Here is a 24,607-nt window from a genome sequence, read left to right as displayed (position 1 = left end):
TGGACAGCAACATGCAAAATAAGGAAACTGGACTTCTTTCTTACACCGTACACACACACACACACACACACACACACACACACACACACACACACATAATCAAAATGGATGAAAGACCTAAATGTGAGACCTGAAACCATAAAATCTTAGAGGAGAACACAGGCAGTAACCTCTTTGATATCAGCCATAGCAACTTCTTTCTAGATTGTCTTTTGAGGGAAGGGAAACAAAAGCAAAAATAAACTACTGGGACTTGATAAAAAAAAAATCTGCACAGTGAAAATACCTGGAAGACAGCCTATGGAATGGGAGAAGATGTTTGCAAATGATATAAAGGGTTAGTATCCAAAGTATATAGAGAACTTATAAAAGTCAACACCCCAAAAAAGAACAATCCAGTTAAAAAATGGATAAAAGACAAAAAAATGGGCAGAAGACATGAATACACATTTTTCCAAAAAGACATACAGATGGTGAGCAGACACATGAAAAGATGCTCAACATCTGTGATCATCAGGGAAATACAAAATAAAATTATAATAAGATGTCACTTCACACGTGTCAGAATGGCTAAAATCAACAACACAAGAAACAACAGGTGTTGGTGAGGATGTGGAAAAGGGGAACTCTCTTGCACTGTTGGTTGGAATGCAAACCAGTGCACTGTGTCAAACAACATGGAGTTTCCTCAAAAAGCTAAAAACAGAACTACCCTACAATCCAGCAATTGCCCTACTAGGTATTTACTCAGAGAATACAAAAATACTAATTCAAAGGGATACATGTACCCCTATGTTTATAGCAGCCTTATCTATAATAACCAAATTATGGAAATAGCCCATGTTCATCTACTAATGAATGTATAAAGAAGACGTGGTGTATATGTATACAATGGAATATTACTCAGCCATACAAAGAATGAAATCTTGCCATTTATAACAACATAGATGGAGCTAGAGAATATTATACTAAGTGAAATAAGTCAGTCAGAGAAAGATAAATACCATCTGATTTTAGTCATATTTGGAATTTAAGAAAAAACAAATGAGCAAAGGTAAACGGAGAGAGGCAAACCATGAAACAGACTCTTAACTATAGATAACAAACTGATGGTTAACAGAGAGGAGATGGGTGGGGGAGAGGTTAAATAGTTGACAGGGATTAAGGAGTGCCCTTGCCATGATGAGCACTGGTGTTGTATGGAAATGTTAAATCAGTGTATTGTACACCTGAAACTAATATTATACTGTATGTTAACTAACTGGAATTTAAATAAAAATTTTATCAACCATATTTTGGGTTGAGTTTTGAGTCCATGTGTATTTGAAAATTACTAAGACAAAATATAGTTAATTCCCCAAAAAGAAATAAAATAAAGAATGAGGAAATGAGTGGGCTGTATCTACATATAACAAACACAAAACATTGAAAATAATGTCATTTCTACAGTGTTTTTGTATAGATAAATTTTGTTTAGCTTTAATGGTCATAGTATATGAAGTGGCTAAATAAAAACATTTTTTAAACTAGATTTGCATTTGTTTTTATACTCTATTAACGACAGAATGCATTGTTTATGAAAATGTCTTTTAGAGAATAAAATTAATACATTCTGATATTTAGAAACCCTGTATTAGTAGTCTCATTTCAACCTCTATTGATCATTTAAATGCAATTAACCTACTAATTTGTAACAAAAATAAATTCTAGGAACAAGGGTGAAAAATGGTATATCAATAAACTTTACTTTTTTACAGGGATTCTGTAGCCCATTGTCCATATTTTTTTGTTTCAAAAAATGTGGCTTTTTATTCAGTTTTTGAAAGAAAATTCATTATCTTCAACATTATCTTTTAGTGAATTCATTATCTTTTAGTGAATGGATAATATGCTAATTAAATGAAATATATAAAAAAGTGTTTTATACTACAGTCTCTTTCTTTTCTCATTAGGAAAGCTTGTAATCTCCTTTCACCCACTCGTAAATTAAATTTGGAAAAATGAATATTGTAAAATATGCCTTAACCTAGGAAATATATAATAATTAGGATGTATATGAGATTCTTTTTCAACTCGATAAATAGAAAATATTTTATTTGGAATAAAGTAGAATTTCAAGATCAAACATTATAACTAATGACATATTAAGTATAACCATTAGGACCTCACCTTGTACCATCTTTCACAAGCTACGTAATTCTAAGAAAATTAGAGTATGATATGTAAGAATTTTTTTTGGATAAAATTATAATGCAGTTGGGAAATTGTTACCATATATGAATACAAATATTTTAGTGAATTAATCATCAGGTAGTATCCATATAGACAAGAAATTAAACCTCAGCCATTTGAAAGAATTTTAAAAATACTACCAACTTGGGCTGCCTGGGTGGCTGTCAGTTAAGTGACCAACTCTTAATTTTGGTTCAGGTTATGGTCTCGTGGTTTGTGAGATTGAGCCCCATATTGGGCTCTGTGCTGGCAGCATAGAGCCTGCTTGGGCTCTCTCAAAAATAAATAAACAAACATATTTTGAAAAAAAAAATACCACCATCTTAGAGATTTGTGAGCAATTACAGTTCTGCAAAACAATTTTTAAATTTGTTGTGTTGTTTTAGTGATCCATTAGACCAATTTAATGTGTATAACTTTCAGAATTAATATTTTTATCTTTTTTTAGATTTATTTTTCTTTCTTTTTTAAGAAAATTTTTAATGTTTAATTTATTTTTGAGAGAGACACACAAGTGGGGGAGGGGCAGAGAGAGAAGGGGACAGAGGATCCAGAGAAGGCTCCTTGCTGAGAGCAACAAGCCCGATATAGGGCTGAAATTCACAAATCAGGAGATCATGACCTGAGCTGAAGTCGGACACTCAACGAACTGAGCCACCCAGGTGCCCCTAGAATTTTTTTAGTTAAATATCTACTTATGATAATGTATGGATCCCACAGAGTGATTAGCAATATGAGGTTAAAATCTCTTTCTGTAAAAACCAGATGCCTCACGTGATAAGGCCAGGATTTAAGTAGAAATGAGCCACCTGTTTTCCTGAAGTAAGATAAAAACAATGTCCTCCCAAAAACCTCTCTAAGAACATAAAAGAAAAACTAAAGGTCATTTTTTTAGACCTTCAGTTTTCATCTATTTTTCTTAGTTGAAGTTGTACAAGAACAGAAAGAAAGTGAAATAATTCCATTATCTTTTTCCTTGTCTCTTATTTCTTCTTACCCTCCTTATGAGAAGTTCAACTGAAAACCATTTTGTATGTAAAGGAGACCAGCACAGATTTTATGTAGGTGTCTGTCTTTCGTAGTTAGAACCTTCTAAACTGTAGCCTCTGTTTTTGAATTTGGTTATTCATTACAGCACTGCCTACAATGTCAAAGAAGCAAAATTAGAATCAATCTATATATATATTTAAATGGGGGTTATGGGAAGGAAAACCAGAAGAGCTTTTCAATGAACAAATTTAAGTGAACTGCTTCTGTTTGAAAACAAAACAGTTACTAAAAATTGAAAACTCAGAGAAATGAATCTTTTTTATATTTTAAGATGGAAAAAGACAATGTTGTATAACAGCAGGATTTTTAGAACCTCATCAGAAGGTAAATAACAGAGCGTCTCAGAAACTGGGACATGTGTTGAAGTTTTGTGAGAGACAGGACACCTAGAGTGTAGATGCATTGAACTGGCAGTGCTAATCCAGTGGCTTTTGTCCCTTCCATTTCCAATAAAGAAATTATTAGGAGAAGGAAAATTGGGAAATACAATCAAGGATGTGTCTCACTTTAATACTATGCCAGTCTTCACAAAATGATAGTATATTAACTTTGGGAAAGGTCTTAGGCATCATAAAAACTAAAACTCTCATTTTATCATGATATAAGTGTGCAGTATATCCAAGGCATAGTAAATAATGTAGTTAAGTGTACATCCAGGTCATAGGACTTCATGTTCATGGAGTAGTAATTTACACATCTGTACATTTATATTTATACTGAGATTATACGAAAGATCTGAACCTTTTCTGTTTATTTTAGAGAGAAGAAAGAGTGTGGGAGGGGAAGACAGAGTCCCAAGGAGGTTCTGTGCTGTCAGCACAAAGCCCAATGTGGGTTCAAACTCATGAAATGTGAGATCATGACCTGAGCCCATAACAAGAGTCAGAAGCTTAAGGGACTGAGCCACCCAGGCACCCCAAGGTCTGAACCTTTCTTGTTTACATTTCCAGAGTACCAGCAAAAACTTGGCAATTTAAATAGCAGCAGTTTGCTTAGTCCCAAAAGGCAAATAGGTTGAAGAAAAAAATGGTGTGGACGGGGTAAATGGTTTACCTAGACACAGTTAACTTTAAAGTGTGAAGTCATTTTTAAAATAATTATTTATTGTCTATATAAATATAGGGTTAAAGATATCATCTCAGTTAGTCCTGAGGAATCATGGCAAGCTAACTATAAATTCCTGTAAGTCATTACTTACTTTAACAGAAATTTGTTTTCATCATGATGAGCCAGCTTTAACACCAATGAAATGCAACAGTCCATATTCACAGAAGGACATGCAATTCAACAGTATTTGTTGGGAGAAAGTCCTCCATGGATTTCTTGTATTTCTGCACACCTTGAGAGCAGAGGCACCGAATGCCCTTGTCCTGGGCTATCTTTGCAAAGACGTACAGCAAATAGCCTAGGAAGGTAGAGATATCTTGGATGCCCATTCCAATATAATAAAAATAATATCTCCTTCCAAAGCAAAGGTAAGCAAGTTTTTGCCCATTCTAAGAGTCAGGTTTCCTAATCTTGGGTTTCCCCTTTTGTGATGTAACCCACTGCATATTCTGGTATTTTTTTCACCTGATACTTTCCTTATCATCTAGTCAGAATTTGGGCTCAAGTAACAAGCAGAAATAATATATAATAATCTTGCCTCCTTCCCAGAGGCAGCTCGTATAAAATGACTGACTAATGAAGGGATACTAATGCTCAACTCAAAATTGGGACGGCTCTGAAGGCCATACCAATTTCAGACTTTGCCACTAGTTTTGGTGATGTTTTGTTGTGATTGCATAACAATCCTCCTTTTCATCCTCTTTCTCATTAATAAACTTCCTGCAAGTAGATCTTAGTGTAAATCTGTTTCCTGGATAGTCCAACCAACAACAGTTATCATTGTGTGTAGAATGTTATCTTCTTGAGAAAGGGCCTGTCTCTTCCTTATTTATTTGTTGTTTTTGTTGTTGTTATTATACCTATATCAGGTATCCCAATAATAGGTGTTCACTAAGTACATGATTGAACTCATGGAATGGAGAAGTTCACCTTGCATTTTTATTGTTAGCATCCAAGAAAAAATGTAGAATATTATACTAGGAGCATCCTCCTAACCAAGTATTGAATATGAGGTGATAAATATATTTTAGAATCCAGAATCAATTACAAAAAAACCCTATTATTCAAAAGAAGAGTCAAAGGGATAGTACCATTTGAATTTCATCTAGAAAAAGTTGACTGATTACTAACAAATCTCGTCTTTCCTAGCTAAAAGGAAATAAGATTTACTTGTCTAACATAAATTAAGAGAAGGTAATGCAGAAATAAATTCAGAGAAAGGAAGGGAAAATGTTCACCATCACTTTTACTTATATGAATGAGATGGTTTAAACAGCAAAACTGAGGGTAGCATTTATACATATAAAGCGAAATAAGAATGGTTCCAATATTTCCTATTGGTCAGGAGTAGTGTAAGTTTCCTTTTAAAAAGCAATCTTGAAAAATTACTCTTGGAATTTTAAGAAATTTAAAAACAATAGCTTAGCCTAAGATACCCCAAAATGCTCCAAGAAAACAGATGTTTTGGCAATAATTTACCAGTAGGAATTGAAAAATAAGCTAAGAATACAGTAAATAACTAATCATAGCAAAAACTCTAAGTATATTCCAACAATAACCACCACCTACCTACTGATATTTTCTCATTACTCTTTCAAGCACCAGGAAGCTTTAGATAACTGATGCTATATTGTAAAATGTGTTTTCACTTTGATAAAAAGCTACTAGATTATAAACAACTGTGTGCTCTTGGGCATATTGAATGTTTGTTGAATGTCAACAAGTGTACTTATTTCTTTTTTGGGTTTCACAGTAAATGATGGATCATGGCCTTCCATTAAAGAGAAACCTTAATCTTTCAGTTTATATATCATCTATTTTCCCAGCTGAGTCTTTCAGTCATTGGCTCTTAACATCCAGAAAACAGCTTTGTGAATCTGATGTATGTTTTTTTTTTTCCCCTCTCAGTGTTCTTTTTCCAGATACATTTTTTTTCTCTTGAAATGTCATCCCTAGAGAAAACATTTTGGAAAAAAAAGTCATAGTTATTTGAAATGGTTATTATCTAATTGTTATCCTGTTCACTTTATATCTATTTTATTATTTGATACTGATTTATTAATTGGTGATATTGTATGACTATACTCACATTTTCATGTATTTATTTTATAATATGAAAACAAAAATAATATTTAAGTTTGAAAAAAACTTCTTCTCTCCTAATGTGATATTCCTTTTTTGTGGCATCTAAAATTTTTGGATTTGCTTTTTTTTCCTATTGTAAGTAGCAAAAGTATAGCATAAAAGCATGATGCCAGTAGCAAAATGAGACCCTTAAGTACTCTAAACAAGTGTATGATACTTGGTCCTTTGCTGTTTTTTTTTTTTTTTTTTTCACTGTTTCTCATTGTAGGTGCTGTTGGAATTATAGTTGTGTGAACTCTTAGTTGTGCAGAATATCTCAACAAGTTCTAGGGTGTTAGCATCCTGAGTCCTAGGCAGTACATGCCTGAAGCATCCCCTAGTCATTATGACAACTCGAAGTGTCTTCCACATAATTCTAGTTACCTCCCAGGGGAATAGCACTGCCCCATTTTCTTACTCTGCTTCTGCTTCTAATTTTTATTACTAGTTATAGCAAAGGTAGTATAGCAGTTTCTTCTGTTTATTGTGTTCCCCTCAACTTTCCACTCTTACCGTTCTAAACAAGTTAATGCTTTTAAAGGACAGAGCTCCTGTGCGCGAAATCTTTCACTGGTATCTGTATGAATTTTCTAGGGCTGTTACAACAAATTAGCACAGACTTGGTGGATTAACACAATATTAATCAATCCTCTCATAATTCTGGATGCCAGAAATACAAAACTGAGGATTTGTCAGGGCCAGTTCCTTCTGGACGCTCTAAGGGAAAAACTGCTCTGTGCCTTTCTCCTACTTTTTCATGAGTGACAACAATCCTTGGCACTCCTTGGCTTATAGACAACATCACTCCAATCTCTGCCTCTGTCTTCACAACACCTTCTCTGTGTTTCTTTGTGTTCTTCTCTGTCTCTTATAAGGACACTCTCACTAGATTTAGTATCCACCCTAATCCAGTATGCTGTCATCTTGTTCGTCACATTAATTACACCTGCAAAGACCTTCTATTCAAATAAGGTCACATTCTGAAGTTCCAGAAGGGCTTTAATTTGGGGAGACATCAGTCAACTATAACACTTACTGTTTTTAAGTTGAAGTCCACATTTCTCATCATGGTTTAGGAGGCCCGACATGATCAGGAACTGCTTTGCTTTTCCAGACTTTTGTCTTCCCAATCTCTGCTCTTAGTGGACTCTGAGTTCTGGTGAGACTTATTTTAGTTACAGTGTTCCTCTTCTGGAACTGAGGTCTCAGAGTAAAAATCATTTTCTTAATGATTCTGTAAGACTGTTTAGAGCAATCGTCCCTCTGTTATATTTCCACAGTGCATATCCCCATAGCATGCTCATTGCTGGGCATATGTCAAACACTAGAATATAACAGCAAATGAACTGGATTTGAGTCCACAAGATTCATGGCAAAAATATATATCTCCATGTGTCTATAGACCATTACATATGTACTGTGCAAATTAGCTAATTAACTGATTAATATTAGTTTTAGTTGTCCTTCTTAAATGGCATGGAAAGTTTTCACCAATTTATTTGTACATGATTATGAAGAGCAGTTGCTGTACTAATTCTATATTGAAATACTTGTTTGGTGCCTTTACTATTGATTTGGAATGTCTTTTTGGGGAACATTTTATTTATACAGAATTAGCACTCTATCTTCAAGAATTGCCCATAAAAATTAGACCTACTATGGACTAACATTGTCCTTACCTTACAAATATTAATCCTGTTTAAAATAAGCTTTAACCCTATAAAATTAAATAGCTTCAAACATCAGCTATATTTGCAGCCACCTTTACGAAGCAGTGGAAATTGACTAATCCAACTTGGATTTGGATATAAATTTAGAAACAGGTTTTTGTTTAACCCAAAATATTTCTATTTCCAAAGAATCGCCTCAAATCCCCAGATCAAACCTCGGAATAGCCAGAATATTTGAAGATCCTATAAATGAGAAAAACTAGAGAGAAATTCTAAGTTAGAGTGATACTTAGTGTAAATTTAAATTTGACTTTTTCTATCAGGATGATGCTTATATTTTAGGCTCAGTCCAGCATTTTGTGAAAAGTTGTCCTTAATGAGATATCAGAAATACATGCTTTGTATTTTAGTGATGACATCACAGAGATTTAAAGGACTACTGATGATGGATCTCTGAATACACTTAAGGGTTCACTTAAATAATACATATTTTAGAGATCTAGGTGCTATGAGCATAGTGTTTTTTAATATTTATTGGGTGAATTTTATATCAGTATTCAAGATGAAAGTTTTATTTACAATTTTGTTTTAGTTAAAAGAAGGTAAAAATGTGTGCTTTTCTGGTTTTGATCTTAAGAAATTGATTGAGTCCATTGCTATATATTTTGAATGAGCTAGTCAAGCTTTTACATATTTGACAGTTGTTCGGAATACGCTTATAAATAGAAGTATTAAAACAACTTTAATGTGTGTTGGGTTAATTTGAATCCAGTAAGAATTGTAGAAAGGAACACAAAGTGTACAATAAATTCTATTTTTTGTACAAGGAATAAATACATTCCTTGTATTTCCTGACATGTCTTTCTTTGGAGGAGAGAAGAGGGCTGCCATAATAAAGTACCAAAGACTGGAGAGCTTAAAACAAAAGAAATGTGTCCTCTCACAGTTCTAGAGGTTACAGGTCTAAAATAAAAATGATGACAGGGCCAAACCTGTAGAGAAATATCCTTCTCTGACTCTTCCAGCTTCTGGTGGGCCCAGAGTTTCCTTGGTTTGCGGCAGCATATTTCTAATTTTATCTCCATTCTCACATGGCCATCATTCCCAGTGGCAGTGTCCAAATTTTCCTCTTTTATGAGGACACCAGTCACATTGGATGGAGGTCCACTTTAGTCCTCTAGAATGATCTCATCTTAACCCAATTATATCTGCAAAGACCCTATTTCCAAATAAGGACACATTCACAGGTAGCAGGGGTTAGAATTTCACCATATCTTGTAACCAGGTGATGGGAGGGCATGGTCAACCCAGGACAGGATGTAAGGCAAAGCAGTTATAACAATTTTAGTGCTTCTGCTTTAATTAGTTATTTTAGGTGCTCAATAAATACTACTAATAATAGCTATTATTACTACTAATATATTACTAACATTATTACTATTATTACTAATAGCTATTATTATTACTAACATTATTATTACTAATATTGTTACATATAGCGCACTTATGATGTACCAGGCTCTGGTTTAAAAATTTTTTTTTTTCAACGTTTATTTATTTTTGGGACAGAGAGAGACAGAGCATGAACGGGGGAGGGGCAGAGAGAGAGGGAGACACAGAATCGGAAACAGGCTCCAGGCTCTGAGCCATCAGCCCAGAGCCCGACGCGGGGCTCGAACTCACGGACTGCGAGATCGTGACCTGGCTGAAGTCGGACGCTTAACCGACTGCGCCACCCAGGCGCCCCCAGGCTCTGGTTTAAATGCATTGCAAATATTGGGGTGCCTGGGTGGCTCAGTTTAAGTTGGTTTAGTGTCCAACTTCAGCTCAGGTCGTGATCTCACAGTTTGTGGGTCCAAGCCCTGTGTCAGGCTCTGTGCTGACAAGTTGGAGCCTGGAGCCTGCTTTGGATTCTCTGTTTCCCTCTCTCTCTGCTCCTCCCCCACACATGCTCTATCTCTCCTTCCCTCAAAAATAAACATTTAAAAAAATTTAAATGCATCATAAATATTAACTTATTTATTACACTTAAATGAGAATCCATGAGTCTTACCCCAAACTGATAATATATTGATGAGCAATTTCTGTTTGAGAGTTTCAGGAGACATTCTTAAAATTAGACATTTTACCTTTGTAATTTTATCCTTTTTTTTTTTTTTTTTTAATTATGTCCTTCATCCTAAAAATCTTTAATGCCTATCAAGTTTTGACTTGCAAAAAATACTGGTAGTTTACAAATTTCTCATTAGGTTTATTTAAACTTTTTTTTGTTTGTTCATTATTAGAGATTGAACCAGTTCCAGATACCATTACCAATGAAACTAGGCCTGCCATAGCAGCTGAAGGCAACCATTTATTACATACACTTCATTTAAGTCTCTTATTAATGGTGACATCTGTTTAAGTCTTAATTACCACATTACCACAACTGGTCCCTTGTCACATTTCCCCTAATTCACTGTAGCATAAACACAAAAGTGAAAAATACACTCCAAGGTAATTATAAGGTTGTTTAGAAACATATCAAGAATAATTTGCTGTATCTTAGACACATGCTAGTTATTTCTGAAAAATTTTTTTTGCCTTTTGACAAAAAATTTAAAACACTGAATTATAAAAAGTCTTTCAATTTTACTCAGAAAACTAAAAGTATGTATTAATACCCAATTGTGGGAAATGATTTAAATGTACTTTTAGGTAATTTAATTAATAAGATATTTTCCTTACCATGTGTTAGAGATAAATAACATTTTGAATTTTGTAACATCCTAAGGAAAGAATAAAAAGTTATTAATTTTTGTAATAATTATTCACTCATCATTTTCAGTATCAATACATTTCTACAAAATATTATTTTAATAGTGACTTCCTCCGTAATGCTTCCTTAATGATAATTAAATAGTGTCATTAATAGTCTTTTACTGCAAGCTTGCTGTATGTATTTTCGTAGGCTTTATAATATCATATGAGTTTATTAATACCAATGACATTTTCTTAGTGACTAGATTGTTTATATTCTATGGAAATGGAATACTGAGTGGGAAATTCCAGTAGCAATCACTGATTCTATCTGTAACATGCAGTGATAATAACAAATAATGTGCTTAAACTATTCAATTTATTTTTTTCTCAATAAGCCTGTAGGTATTATTATTATCTTCTTTTTTTAAACTTATGTATGTAGGTATGTATTTATGTAGAGTGCATGCATGAGCAGAAGAGGGGCAGAGAGAGAGGGAGAGAGAGAAAATCCCCAGCAGGCTCTGCATTGTTAGCCTGATGCAGAGCTCAAACTCAGAAACTGTGAGATTATGACCTGAGCCAAAACCAAGAGTTGGAAGCTCAACTGACCAATCCACCCAAGCACCCCATACTGTTACCTTCTTGGAGGCAATGAGACTCTATATGTAATTTTCTAAGTCATACCACATGTAGGTGGTGGAGCTGGGATAACACCCAGGATATCTGATCCCAGGATATATCCTCTTAAGTATTGTGCTATCCTGTAAACTATCATAATGGTTCTGCTCCCAAATAATTATTATGTGGCTACCAAACACTCATCTCTGAGCCTATAACTAAATGATTTAATAAAGAAGTGAAAGTTGGTGCCCTTTCCTTTAGGGAAAAGAGGACATGTATAAGTGAAACTATTAAAATTATATAAGCAGTTTATATGAAAATATGTTAATATTTTTGGTCTGAAAATGTATTTAAGGAAGTAGGCTAAACTAGGGTTAGGTTTTCATTGAATTGGAACTAGAAAGACATACAAAAAAAAAAAAAAGAAGAAGCAAAAGAAAGACATTCTGGATGGGCAAAAGGGCAGGTCAGAACTGAAAAGAATGAGGACAAGCAGTTGAAAATTTCACTGAATAAAAGGTGCTCTTTTAAAGAGGATCGACTCTATTTGTGACTCTTCAATTTTGAAGTATAGGAAGTCCAACAACAGAAAACAAATATTAGAGTAACTATACTTATGATGCTTCAGCTGTTTTGGGAAAGCAATTCAAAGTATCAAAATTTTGAGTTCTTTGGAGACTAAAAGAAGTTAATAAATTCTCAGTTGACTTACGCATGAAATTTATTAGGGTTTACAAATAGCAAATTTTTAACAAACACCTGTAAAATGGGCTTAGGAGAAAATTACTATCATTACGTAATTCTCTTTTATGGGCTTCCCATAGAAGACCAGAGCATGTGTAGTGAATCGAAATTTATAAAAAAGTATATTTTCCTAAATTTACATGTATTGATCAGTAGGGCTAGATTTTGCTGGAGTCAAACCTCAGTTTCTTTGGAAATAAAGATTAATTTCTCATTTACACAAATCACTTCCAAGCAATGACTCAAAGATCCAGTGTTTTTTATCCTATGGCTTCACCATTTCTACACATGGCTCCACTGTTTCTTGGAGGGTAAGAGGATTTGTGCAATCCACACTTAAAGGACTTAGCTGTGATTCATATCACACCCGCTCAAAGCCATCTCACCAAAATTAGTTATGTAACTAGTGACTAAACTAGACCTAACTAGAAGGGATCTGATAAGTTAGAGAGTACGTGGCTACTGAGGGATCAATACTGTCTCTGCTACATCATAGAATGCTACTTCTATAGGATGTGAATAAAGGCTAATCAGCACATAATCACTTTCATAAAAAATTTTTGGAGTAAGTGCTTAAAAATTAAGTAGTTTCTGTATGTTGAGTCTAATACATTTAATATGCTGACAAATATTGGTAATGTTTATAAGAAAGCATATAATATGAAGCATTTCTCAAGCTTACTGTACTGCACACTGTTTTGGTAGCAGGATATAGTGACTGTACTGGGATGAGTCTGTACTCTCAGGGTTTTGGGGGGCAAGAAATAAGTGGGTATTATCTGTGAAATAGATGTGGGTCATCTAGGAAAGACTTCAACAGTATGAGCTCATGTGATGTGGACCATAGATGAATCAAGGGCTTAGGAAATGGAATGTTTCATCCATAACATGAAAGTCACAAGTGAAAGGTCCTCAGGAACGAAAATCTCTAAAGAACAGACACAAAGAAATACTTATGAGAGAAAAATCACTTTGAACCATCTCCCAGACCCAAAGAGCATGAAATCTACCCAACCAAATCAGAAGCACTCGATGACCTTACCACTCTTTTTTTTCCTCCTCTTCCCATAATGCTCAAAAACAGAGTTAGAAATTAAGGAAACAAGTGAAACAGCAGAAGCCAACTCCACTTCCTTTCCCTAATTGAGACAGCTGCCGATCACAACTCTGGGCATTCAGAAGAGGGAGGGGAAATCTAAACTTCAGCTGACTGTTGAAGCAGGTTGATTAATATGTTGGATTTATTATTTAGTCCAGACTTTGTGTTATGACTTAAAGTGATTGTAGGACAATTTATTACCCAAGAATGAACAGAAAAGTTAATTATGTGCCCAATTTTTCATGGAATCATTACGCTGAATGTATAAATATCAAAGGGAGGGGAGTATATTAGTTGCATGGGTTGCCAAAACAAAGTGCCACAGGCTGGATGGCTTATTAAACAACAGAAATTTGTGTTTTCAGATTCTAGAATTTGAAATTGAAGGTCAAGGTGTCGGCAGGGTTGATTTCTATTCAAGTCTTTTTGGCATGTGGATGAATGTCTTCTCACTGTGTCTTCAGATAGCCTTTCCTCTGCATGCGCCTTTTTGTGTCATAATTTTCTTTTCTTATAATGACTCCCATCATATTGGATTAGAGCCTACCCTAAGACTCATTTTTACTTAGTTACCTCTTTAAAGACCCTGTCTCTAAATACAGCCATATTCTGAGGTAGTGGAGTTAGAACCTGAACATATGAATTTTGAGGACACACAACTCAGCCCATAACAGGGAAAAGGTTGCAATTTTATCATAAGTCATATTCAGTGCATCTGTTGCCTATTGGTAAATTTTCAGATATTAAATGACTTTTCATTTCCTGAAATAAACTCAGATTGACCATTTAATATGACTCTTATGATATATTCCTGGATTTTAGTACAATTTTTTAAAATCTATATTCTCAAGACAGATTATTTCAGTATATTTAGTAGGATTTGTAATCTACATTATGCTGGCAAATCTGTGGCAACAAATAAAATCTACAAGGAAATGTATTATTTTCATAGGAAAATTTCCATTTAAACTTAAATAGCTAACATAAAACATTGAAAACTGATTACGTATTTACCATTTTAAAAGCTTCTAAGAATATGTGATTGGTCATATATGCTAATTATTAATATTCACTGCTACAACATCCCTAAAAATCTTAGTGGTTAAAAAGTTTGCATCCATCAAAGTAAATCCACTGGTGTTCTGGTTGATGAGTCTCTGGTAGTTCCTCTGCAGGAATGAGCTCAAAGATGTAGGCTCATTCATTCTGTAGCCCAGATACTGTCAAGCATTCAGAGAGCAGGAAAAGAGAGTATGTGGGGAAGGCACATCCACTCTAAATTGTCTCAGTAGTAACACATCTGCTCAGCTCACATTCCAAGTACAAGACAGAGGTCACATCTTCATGTAAAGGGCTGATTATAGTAGTTCAGCTGTGCATCTAAGAGAAGGAGACAAGTTTCATAAGTGTTTACTTGGGTTTAGAGTTGAGTTTTAGCCAAACTCTACAAACTATTAGTTACAGTGTTATCTAAATAATCCCAAGCCAGGAAACCAAAGCAAAAACAAAAGTGGGTGAAAACAAAAAAACAGAAACAACAAAAACAAAAAACCTGTAGACTTCAGAGTCATTCAGACAAGAATTAATTGTAACTTGATTTTAATAATCATGACTTCTCTAGCATAGACATTAAAATAAAAACAACCATAAAACCCAAAAGTATATCCCAGATATTTCATGTTGCATTTTCATATGGGCATTATCCTGGTCCAGAAAACAACCTTTGGAATACATATGAAATCAAAATTAGAAATTTTTCATTAATATATAGTTATAATATGCACCTTTTAATTTTTAACATTTAGGAAAAGGGTGTGGTGGCATGATAGAAAGTGTGTCAGTTTTAGAAAGCCTCTAAATTTCTGCTCTGTCATTTCTCCATGCTGACATCAGGCAGGTCATTTATGCTTACTTTGCATAGGCTTCCTCAACAATAAAGATGGAGATAACTATAAGAACATTACTAGGCTTATCTGTGATTTAAGTGTCAGAGTATTTGAATTGTACCAGGTCAGTGGGATTATTCCATGGCCACCCACATGAAATAGGGTTGTTGTTTTATTTTGTGTTTTTTTTTTTTTAAACCATCGTTAACATCTTTTTTTTTTTTTTAATTTTTTTTTTCAACGTTTTTATTTATTTTTGGGACAGAGAGAGACAGAGCATGAACGGGGGAGAGGCAGAGAGAGAGGGAGACACAGAATCGGAAACAGGCTCCAGGCTCCAAGCCACCAGCCCAGAGCCCGACGCGGGGCTCGAACTCACGGACCGCGAGATCGTGACCTGGCTGAAGTCGGACGCTTAACCGACTGCGCCACCCAGGCGCCCCCATCGTTAACATCTTTAACATGCTATCAAATAATTCAATTTCAATGTCTTCCTACTTTATAGTCATCAAGGTTTGGATATAGAAAGTATTATAAATTCATACTTTAGAGATAATTACATCACCCCCTGCTTCTTTCAAAATACATCACAATGACAGACAAATATTGAAGAAACAAAAAATATTTACACAGCCCCAAAACACGATAGACACCTCTGAGGACCAGAAATTGGATAAAAACACAACCCAGCAATTAGAGTTGATGGTAGTGGCCTACTGGGCTCTGGGAAAGAGAAAGTTTTAGGCACTTGGGAATTCAAGGTAATAGGAACTAAAAGCAATTCTTATCATTTTGGAGAATGAAGTCAGGTTTACTGCTAGAAAATAAGGCTTGAAGCAGAATTTTCCTGACCTGAAGGAAGGTCCAAAGGTCACCACCCTGTCAGTGTGGAGAATGTTCCTGGACTGAGAGGTGGGACTAACAGGGGAACTGGAAGGAGGACTAACAGAGCTTCCAGATCAGGTTTGTGACCAAACCTCCCTTTGGAGAGCGTCTAGATCAACCATATTTCTAAAATCATTCTTGGATAGAATCTTCAATCTGTAGGATGAATACTAATTTTAGATTTGAAGAAAACAATGTGTTAGTTAGAAGTGACTATAGAACATCTAGACAGGGAAGGTTAGAGAGAGTAACAAAGAAAAAGAAAGAGAGAGAGGGACAAGGAGTGGGAAACACCTTCTCAAGAGTCTGCAAAACAAAATTCCAAAACAAATGAGGCAAGTAGATAATTAGTTGGCTTATTAATTCCGAGTAATTAAAAAAAATAATGGGTTTTAAAAATTAATGTGTTTATTTTCTGAAAATAGATAAAATAATAAGCATGAAAAAGAAGCAGGCATTATAAAACAGAAGCAGTTAGGTGTAGGAAAAAACTCAAAGAATTACTAGAAATAAAAAAAATTAGAATTATTTAATTAGTAAACAGGAAGAAAGAAAAAAAAAAAAAACCCTTAGCCAATAGGATAAATACTATAGAGAGGACAGTTTAAGAGGTAGGTGTGGTTAGTACAGCAATAAGAAATTTTCTCAGAAAATAGCTTGTAGAGATGTGATATGAAACAGAAGTGAAGACCCATGATACTTTAATGTATTGAAAATAAAATCAAGAACAGTGTAAAAGAGCGAGTGAAGAAATAAAGCAGTCCAGAATTGATAAGCGGTCTGAATTTTTAAAACTGCAGTCACTTGGGGGTCTTCGAGGTGAAATGTACAAAAGTCTCCAAGTAAGATACATAAAAGTGAATCCGTATCTGCTTACATCACTGTGAAAAAAAATGTGGTAAATAAAACAAAGTAATAATGATAAGCTACCTGAGAGAAAAGTCATGTAAATTGCAAAGGAACAGTGTACTCTTATAGTCAGTCTTTTGAGAAGTAAAAACTACTGCTAATCACTAATTTCTTTTATGCTATTTTTCAATTTCCATATTTTCTGAATTTTCTGAAACTATGTATGTTCTCATTTTTAGACTATTTGTATTGTGATGAGGATACTTAAATCTATTCAAACATTTTTAATTTTCAATTTTTTCTCCCACTCTTGACTAATAACATCTTATTAAGCTATAATTAAGTTTTAAGTTCAGAATGTTCCTAAAAATGATATTAAAAAAATAAATAATAACACTTCTGAAAGGTCCCATGCCTCTTCAGGAAGACTTCATTCAAAGTATTCCACCCACAGTCCCTACTTTATTTGTAAATGAAGTTACTGGGATAATGGAGAGTGTGGTGAAGGAGTTGGGGATGGGGTTGCTTGGAGTCTTAGCTCAGATGGTCTCATCAGACCCTACTCTCCTGTTTCTATTGGATTGATTCTTGGCTGCCCCTTCTTCACTTCCACCTAGCAACTGTTGACTGCCCTTGCCAAGGAGAAAACCAGTTCTTTCAGAGGTGAAGGAGGGAAAATGGGAGGCATACATAGCATTTAAACTTCACCTTCAACACCCCAGTGTAGGCCTTAGCATAGGTGCCTGGAGAGTTGGGTGTGTGCCCAACAGCATATTAAGGAGGGACAGTGGCCAATCCCAGCTTGAGTTGTTAACTTAGTGGCACATTTAGCCAAGGCATCTTGCCTACTCCATCTAGGTATAGAACATGTTGCAGCCAGCTGGGGAATTCAGTCTTTTAGGAACCACCTGTCCACTGTGGGTTAGGGCAGTCGGACCCTGGGAAGGGGAGGTTGATTTCCTTGTCCTTGAATAGGTCTCCACTTTTTCATTATGCCTGGGCCCTACAAATTGTATAACTAGCGTTGTGTGCAATGAGTACAACAACATCACTTGTTGGCTGGAAGTGACTGAAAGAATCATTTTAAAATAACCCAACCTCCTTGTCTTTAAGTGAGATAACTCTGAAGCATGTGTTTTGCTCCATTTCTCTGAGGGCCCCCACCCAATGAAGCATATTGTTCCTGACTTAATAACAAACCTTCTATTGTTGTTCAAAGTTTATTTTACATGATATCCCTAAAACTTTGATAATAAGTTATCACCTCTATCTTACTACCACACTTTGATAGAATATTATATTTACAAGATGTTTGACTTGATAAAACACACTACATATTTGAATTCCAAGACATTTTGATGTTGGGAAAAATGAAGAGATTATTAAAAACTGGGACTGTCATTAAAAATTTGGTAACTCTACAAACATGTATATACACTTTTTAAAAAGGTAGTTATAAACATCAATTGCTGCTGGCAAAGTAGGGTATTGGTGTCTTTGCCTCATATTATAGGCTATATCTGAATCTTTGAACCACAAGATACCAAATTTACTATAGAAATATAATATAAAAGTATTGTATGCTTCTTTATTTTTTAAATGTTTATTTATTTTGAGAGAGAGGAAGAAAGAGTGTGAGTACAAGACAGGCAGAGAGAGACGGAGAGAAAGAAACTCAAGCAGGCTCAGCACTGTCTGTGCTGAGCCCAAGGGAGAGCTTGATCCCATGAACCATGAGATCATGACCTGAGCATAAATCACGAGTTCTTTGCTTAACCAACTGACCCACCCAGGAGCCCCTTGTATACTTATTTTAAACTTGGATAAGCCAAGTTCCTTTTTAACATTAAGTACCTGAAAATTGAAATTATTACAATAAAGATAAGATGAATTAATATGCTGAAATTTCTTTCTTTTGTTACATATTAATTGACAAACATCCATATAACATTCACAAATGGCTTATTTGTTTTGAGCAAGGATCAAAAAGAACAAGAATATTTTTTAAAAATCCTATGTTTTGTCTGGTTTACAATCTTGAAAATATTTACAGCAGCTGTAAGCCAAAAGTTGAAATACGTAATATGAAACAAATTAAGAATAGTTACAAATATTTATCTCTGGCCATCAAATTATTTCAGCAAACACAATAGTTGCAATTATTGTTTAACATCAAGGATTACATTTTTGTTTTGCTGACTTTCACAATGAAATGCATACAATTCTATGATTCATCTAGATTATAATGGATTAATCTGCATTCAGACAAGGGCCATCAGAAAGATTAATTTCATAAACTCAAAATGCATCAGCTGTAAATGAGTCAAAAATTGTTCATTGAAGGTATCTGAGATTGTAATGTCATGAGAGGTTTAGAGGAACTAGTATAGAAATAATGTATTGGAATATAGAAATAATTCCCCCAATTTACCTTGTTTTAGAACTACTTTTGGAATAAGAATATAAACTCATTTAATTAGTTTTTAATTTAAATAAAAAACAGTAGGAACAGAATTGAATTTTTATACCAGTTAATATTCTTAATAGCAAATAACTAATGAATAATCTTAATTATTTATATTTAATATACTAGTATTATAAAATGTAAGAGAAAAATAGATTCTACTTTTAAATGTTATAATTTCCATAAAAACCCTGGAAGATTGTTTTTTTCAGAAAGTTGCATGTGTGGTTTAAAAAGTAACTATTTACGAGGGTGCTTGGGTGACTCAGTCAATTAAGCATCCGACTTCAGCTCAAGTCATGATCTCATGGTTCGTGGGATCAAGTCCTGCATCCGGCTCTGTGCTGATAGCTCAGAGCCTGGAGCCTGCTTCAGATTCTGTGTCTCCCTCTCTCTCTGCCCCTCCCCTGCTCACACTCTGTGTCTCTATCAAAAAGGAATAAACATTAAAAAAATTTTAAGTAACTATTTACCTATATATTCAGAAAGTTGCGTGTGTGGTAAAAAAAGTAACTATTTACATATATGTGTGTGTATATATACACATATATATATGCTATATATGTATATATACATATATGTGTGTGTGTATATATATATATATATAATATATATATAATATATATATAATATATATATAATATATATATATAATATATATATATATAATATATATATATAAAATATATATATATATATAAAATATATATATATACATGCTAAGTCCATCCATCCATTATAAATTAAATTCATTATAGATTTTCACCTAATTATTTTTAAATGAATAAGTCCAAATGTGTTGTTTTGGCTTATTGCTTTATATTATCCTTTTGACAATCAAATCTGTATACATATCAACTAAATTGATAGCAGGATGTAGATAAGAAGTAATTTTCAGTAACTTAGTGATATGTTAGTACTCTTGTTAACATTTTATGAGGTGCCAAACAATGAGCAAGAGAAAAAAAAGAGTCCACCCTAAGTTATATGACGTAAAACAGTATTTCACTTAGGAAGGAATGTAAATAACTGCTAAACAATAAAAATCCATTCTACTTTTCCTTCGTAACAATACCTTCCTATTGTGCTGGCCTATTTGCCCAGTTGCTGTCAGATTCATTCTTGGTTCTTGGCCCTTTCTCTGTTGGGCTCTGTATTTCAAGAAGCCAGTCTTTCCAGAATCAGCAGCCAGTTGCCTTGGACTAGTTTTGGCCATTTGGGGACATAGCGACTGAAAAAAAGGAGGAGGCCAATAAAGGCTAGAGTATTTCTTCCTGGCTGTCTATGTGTTGCGCAGCATCTTTATCAGCCACTGTGTGTTCTCCCTGATTTTAGTCCCCTTGCCCTCTGTGTTCCCACTTCCTACTTGACAGTCCCAATGGCTGGGCTCTGTTGATACTGACCCTGGCCTTTGTTTTCCCCACCTGAAGGAAAGTGGTTTCCTGCTAATCTCTGGGTTGCCTTCACTATCCTTTATCTTCTTCTCTGGCAATTGCCTATTAAATTGTCTTTTTAAAGTACTTTTCATGGTTTCTGTTTTCCTAGCTGAACTTGAACTGATCACTCTAATTAACCCGTCATCTTATCATCTATAGCTCTAGATTTAAGGGAAAAAAATAGTTATTTTAGAAGAAATGAAGAAGTTGAAGCCATATCATATGCTTAGCTTTAATGAGCATGCTAAGATTAATCCTTAAAAACACCCACACCTGATTTGTCATTTTAATGTGGCATCTTATTTGTGTTTGCTGTATCCTTGGTGTCACAAGCGAATGTGAACTTCCATTTTCAAAACATGTTTAATAAATAGTTGTTGCAAGCCCCAAGCTTCCAGTGGGACCACGTGAAGTTAGATGAATTTTGACAGAATGAAAAAAAATATAAGTCAAGTTGGTGCTTAAAAAATAAGTATTCCATATATCTTCATTTTCCATCAAACCTGTAGATCCCTATCCTTCACTTCACCCTTGAAAATTCATCTTATCTGATACTTCACAATTTTAAAAGGAGGATGCATCAGTATAATAGGGTAAATAAAATTCCTGCCACCAAATCTGTAAGCTTCTCTAATCTTCTTTAATCACTTTTCCCTTTCCTACTATTTATAAGTTATTCTCATAGGGGCACCTGGTTGGCTCAGTGGGTAGAGCATGTGACTCTTGATCTCAGGGTTCTGAGTTTGAGCCCCAAGTTGGGTGGAGAGATTACTTAATAAATTATATTATTCTTTTTCTCTGGATCACATGCCTAGCCATCTTTTCAGTGTCATTGCTTTACCCATGCTCTAGTTTTCATTTTCCATCTTTCAGTCTAAAGGTGTTTTGTTTTTGTTTTTGTTTTTTACCAGCATCATTTATAATCAATAGCTCCCATTTTAAAATTTAAAATATATATGTCTTCATGGACTTTCCGTTCCTCCTGTGTATGGGTCAGTTTATATATTTGTCCCTCACATAGCAGATTCCTGTCATCTGCCTCCTCTTCCGAGGTTACCAGAACAGTCCATTCTTATCTTTAGAGGGAACTTTAACATTACTCACTTTTTTATTTTGCTCTGATATTACTTTTATATTTTTATAACGTATCTACAAAGCATTTAAACCTTGTACCTTGATTACACACTGATTGCCTTTTGTTTATAATTTTGCAGTTTGTTGACCATTATTCGTTTTATAGTTAGCTGAAATGTATTGAGCACATAACATGTGCTGGGCGCCCTTCTAAGTACTTTACATATATCCTTTGAATCATTACAAAACACACTGAGATCAAAATTTTTATAATCCTAACTTTACAGATGAAATAATCTGTAGAGAAATTAAGTAATCTGCCCAGTCATACAGCCGATAAGAGGCAGAATCAGGAGTTGAATTTAAATAATGGGTTTCACAGCTGTATTCTGAATCAATTATTCTACCACTTTGCAATCACCTTGATGCTTATCAGAAAATAGAGGAAAAGATGGGGTGCCTGGGTGGCTTAGTTGGCTAAGCCTCTGACTTTGGCTCAGGTCATGATCTCATGGTTGGTGAATTCAAGCCCCACGTTAGGTTCTGTGCTTACATCTCAGAGCCTGGAACCTGCTTCAGATTCTGTGTCTCCCTCTCTCTCTGCCCCTCCCCTGCTCACACTCTGTCTCTGTCTCTGTCTCTGTCTCTCTCTCTCTCTCTCTCTCAAAAATAAACATTAAAATTTTTTAAGCAAGTAGAAGAAAATAAAAAGCCATTATAATTGTCTTTTTGTTTCCTAGAATCCTGTATTATAGAAGTTTAGTAAAAAGGAAAGAAAATTAAGAACTTATTTCAATTACAAACATGAGTACAAAAATTCCAGGTTAAAGGGTTGAATTGGAATTATTACACACACACTGAAAATCAGTAGTTCATAGAGGTAACAATTAAAAGGATAAAACAATATATATTTAATAAAGCATTCAACGTTACACAAGCCTGAGGAATGAAGCGTAGAATAGAAATTGCTAAATCAGACTGAGAAAGACAAATACCGTATGATTTTACTAATATGTAGAACTAACAAACAAAACAGATTGAACAAACAAAATCAGAATCAGACCTGTAAATACAGAGAACAAACTGATGGTTGCCAGAGGGAAAGGGTGTGGGAGGATGGGCAAAATAGGCGAAGGGGAGTGGGAGGTACAGGCTTCTGGTTACAGAATGAATAATCATGGGAATAAAAAGCACAGTAATAGCATTATATGGTGACAGATGGTACCTATGCTTGTGGTGAGCATAGCATAATGTATAGAGGTGTTGAGTCACTCTATTATGCACTTGAAACTAATGTCACGTTATGTGTCAGGTATACTAAAAAAAATAGAATTTACTGAACTTCACAAATGGTATCTACTGAAAGTTTTAAGGTAAATATTCCAGTAAAGGTCAAAAAAGGTGATCAGGAAAACAGATTCAGTTCAAATGCACTGGTTGTCTTATCCTATGCAATACAAGAATAAAAAGAAATAAGAGATAAAGATTGGAAAGGAAGCAGTACGATTTTTATTTGCCAACCTATGTGATTGCCTGTGTAGAAAACCAGCACGTTATCATCTGCACTGTTAGAAACTAAGAGACTTTAGCAACATTGCTTCTTAGGAGTCATGTGCAAAAATGAATAAAATTCCTAAAGAAAGCACAAAAGAGTATAAAATATAGTAGAAAGAAAGATTTGTTTCATAACAGAGTAACAAAAACCAGTAGATTCTCATAGACATTTAGAATGACGGGGTACCTGGGTGGCTCAGTTGGTTAAGCATCCAACACTTGATCTCGGCTCAGGTCATGATCTCACGGTTTGTGAGTTGGAACCCTGCATTGGGGTCTACATTGACAGCATGGCACCTGCTTGGGATTCTGTCTCCCTCTCCCTCTCTCTCTGCCCCTCCACTGCTCTCTCTCTCTCAAAAAATAAATAAACTAATGAAAATTTAAAAAAAAATAATGACTATGGGGCACCTGGGTGGCTAAGTTAGTTAAGCAATGACTCTTGTTATCTGCTTAGGTTGTGATCCCAGGTTTATGGAATTGAGCCCCACATTGGGCTCTGCACTGAGCATGGAGCCTGTTTAACAATCTGTCCCTCTCCCACACTCTCTCTGAAAAAAAAAAAAAAAAAAAAGGCTACATGTGCAAGAAGTATGTTGATTACTGGAGATTTTAAAAGAAGACCAAAATAAAGGTGAGGTATAAATGAGAAAATATTGAACTGAACATGTTGATTTCCCAATGTTTGTTCCCAAATGATCTCTTCAAGTATCCCCAGATCATACTGTTCAATACCGTGCCAATCAAAATCAAATCAGGATTTTTTTTCTTTTGTGATATATTTTCAGTTTCATTTTAAATTTCATAAACAAAGACTAAATACACAAAGCGTTCAAGATTTCAAGGGAGATCTAAGAAACAGAAGTGTCTCAACCTAAAAAATATCAAGACTCTTTGTAAAGTTATCCTAATTAAGAGAGTACAGCATTGGTGTGATAAGAAGCTGTCGTATCAGTGGATCATTATTTAAAAGCCCAGATGGAGACCAAAGAATAGGTAAGGATTTAGTATCTGAAGGGAATGGGCATCAGTGCCTAGTTATTTGTAATCTACTTCTGGACCAAAAGTTG

The 24,607-nt window shown here is 34.6% G+C and overlaps 1 protein-coding gene across 1 annotated transcript in view; it reads left to right on the top strand.

The window, feature by feature from the left end:
* The window catches only part of GALNTL6 (polypeptide N-acetylgalactosaminyltransferase like 6), a 1,218,779-nt gene that overhangs the window by 183,478 nt on the left and 1,010,694 nt on the right, over positions 1 to 24,607 (top strand). The window lies entirely within an intron of this gene.

The sequence above is a fragment of the Puma concolor genome, chromosome B1 (assembly GCF_028749965.1).
Source record: "Puma concolor isolate L17-30 chromosome B1, mPumCon1.1.hap2, whole genome shotgun sequence".
Classification (NCBI taxonomy): Eukaryota; Metazoa; Chordata; class Mammalia; order Carnivora; family Felidae; genus Puma; species Puma concolor.
Note: the sequence above shows the minus strand (reverse complement) of the source record. Positions and strands in the feature narration are given on the sequence as shown.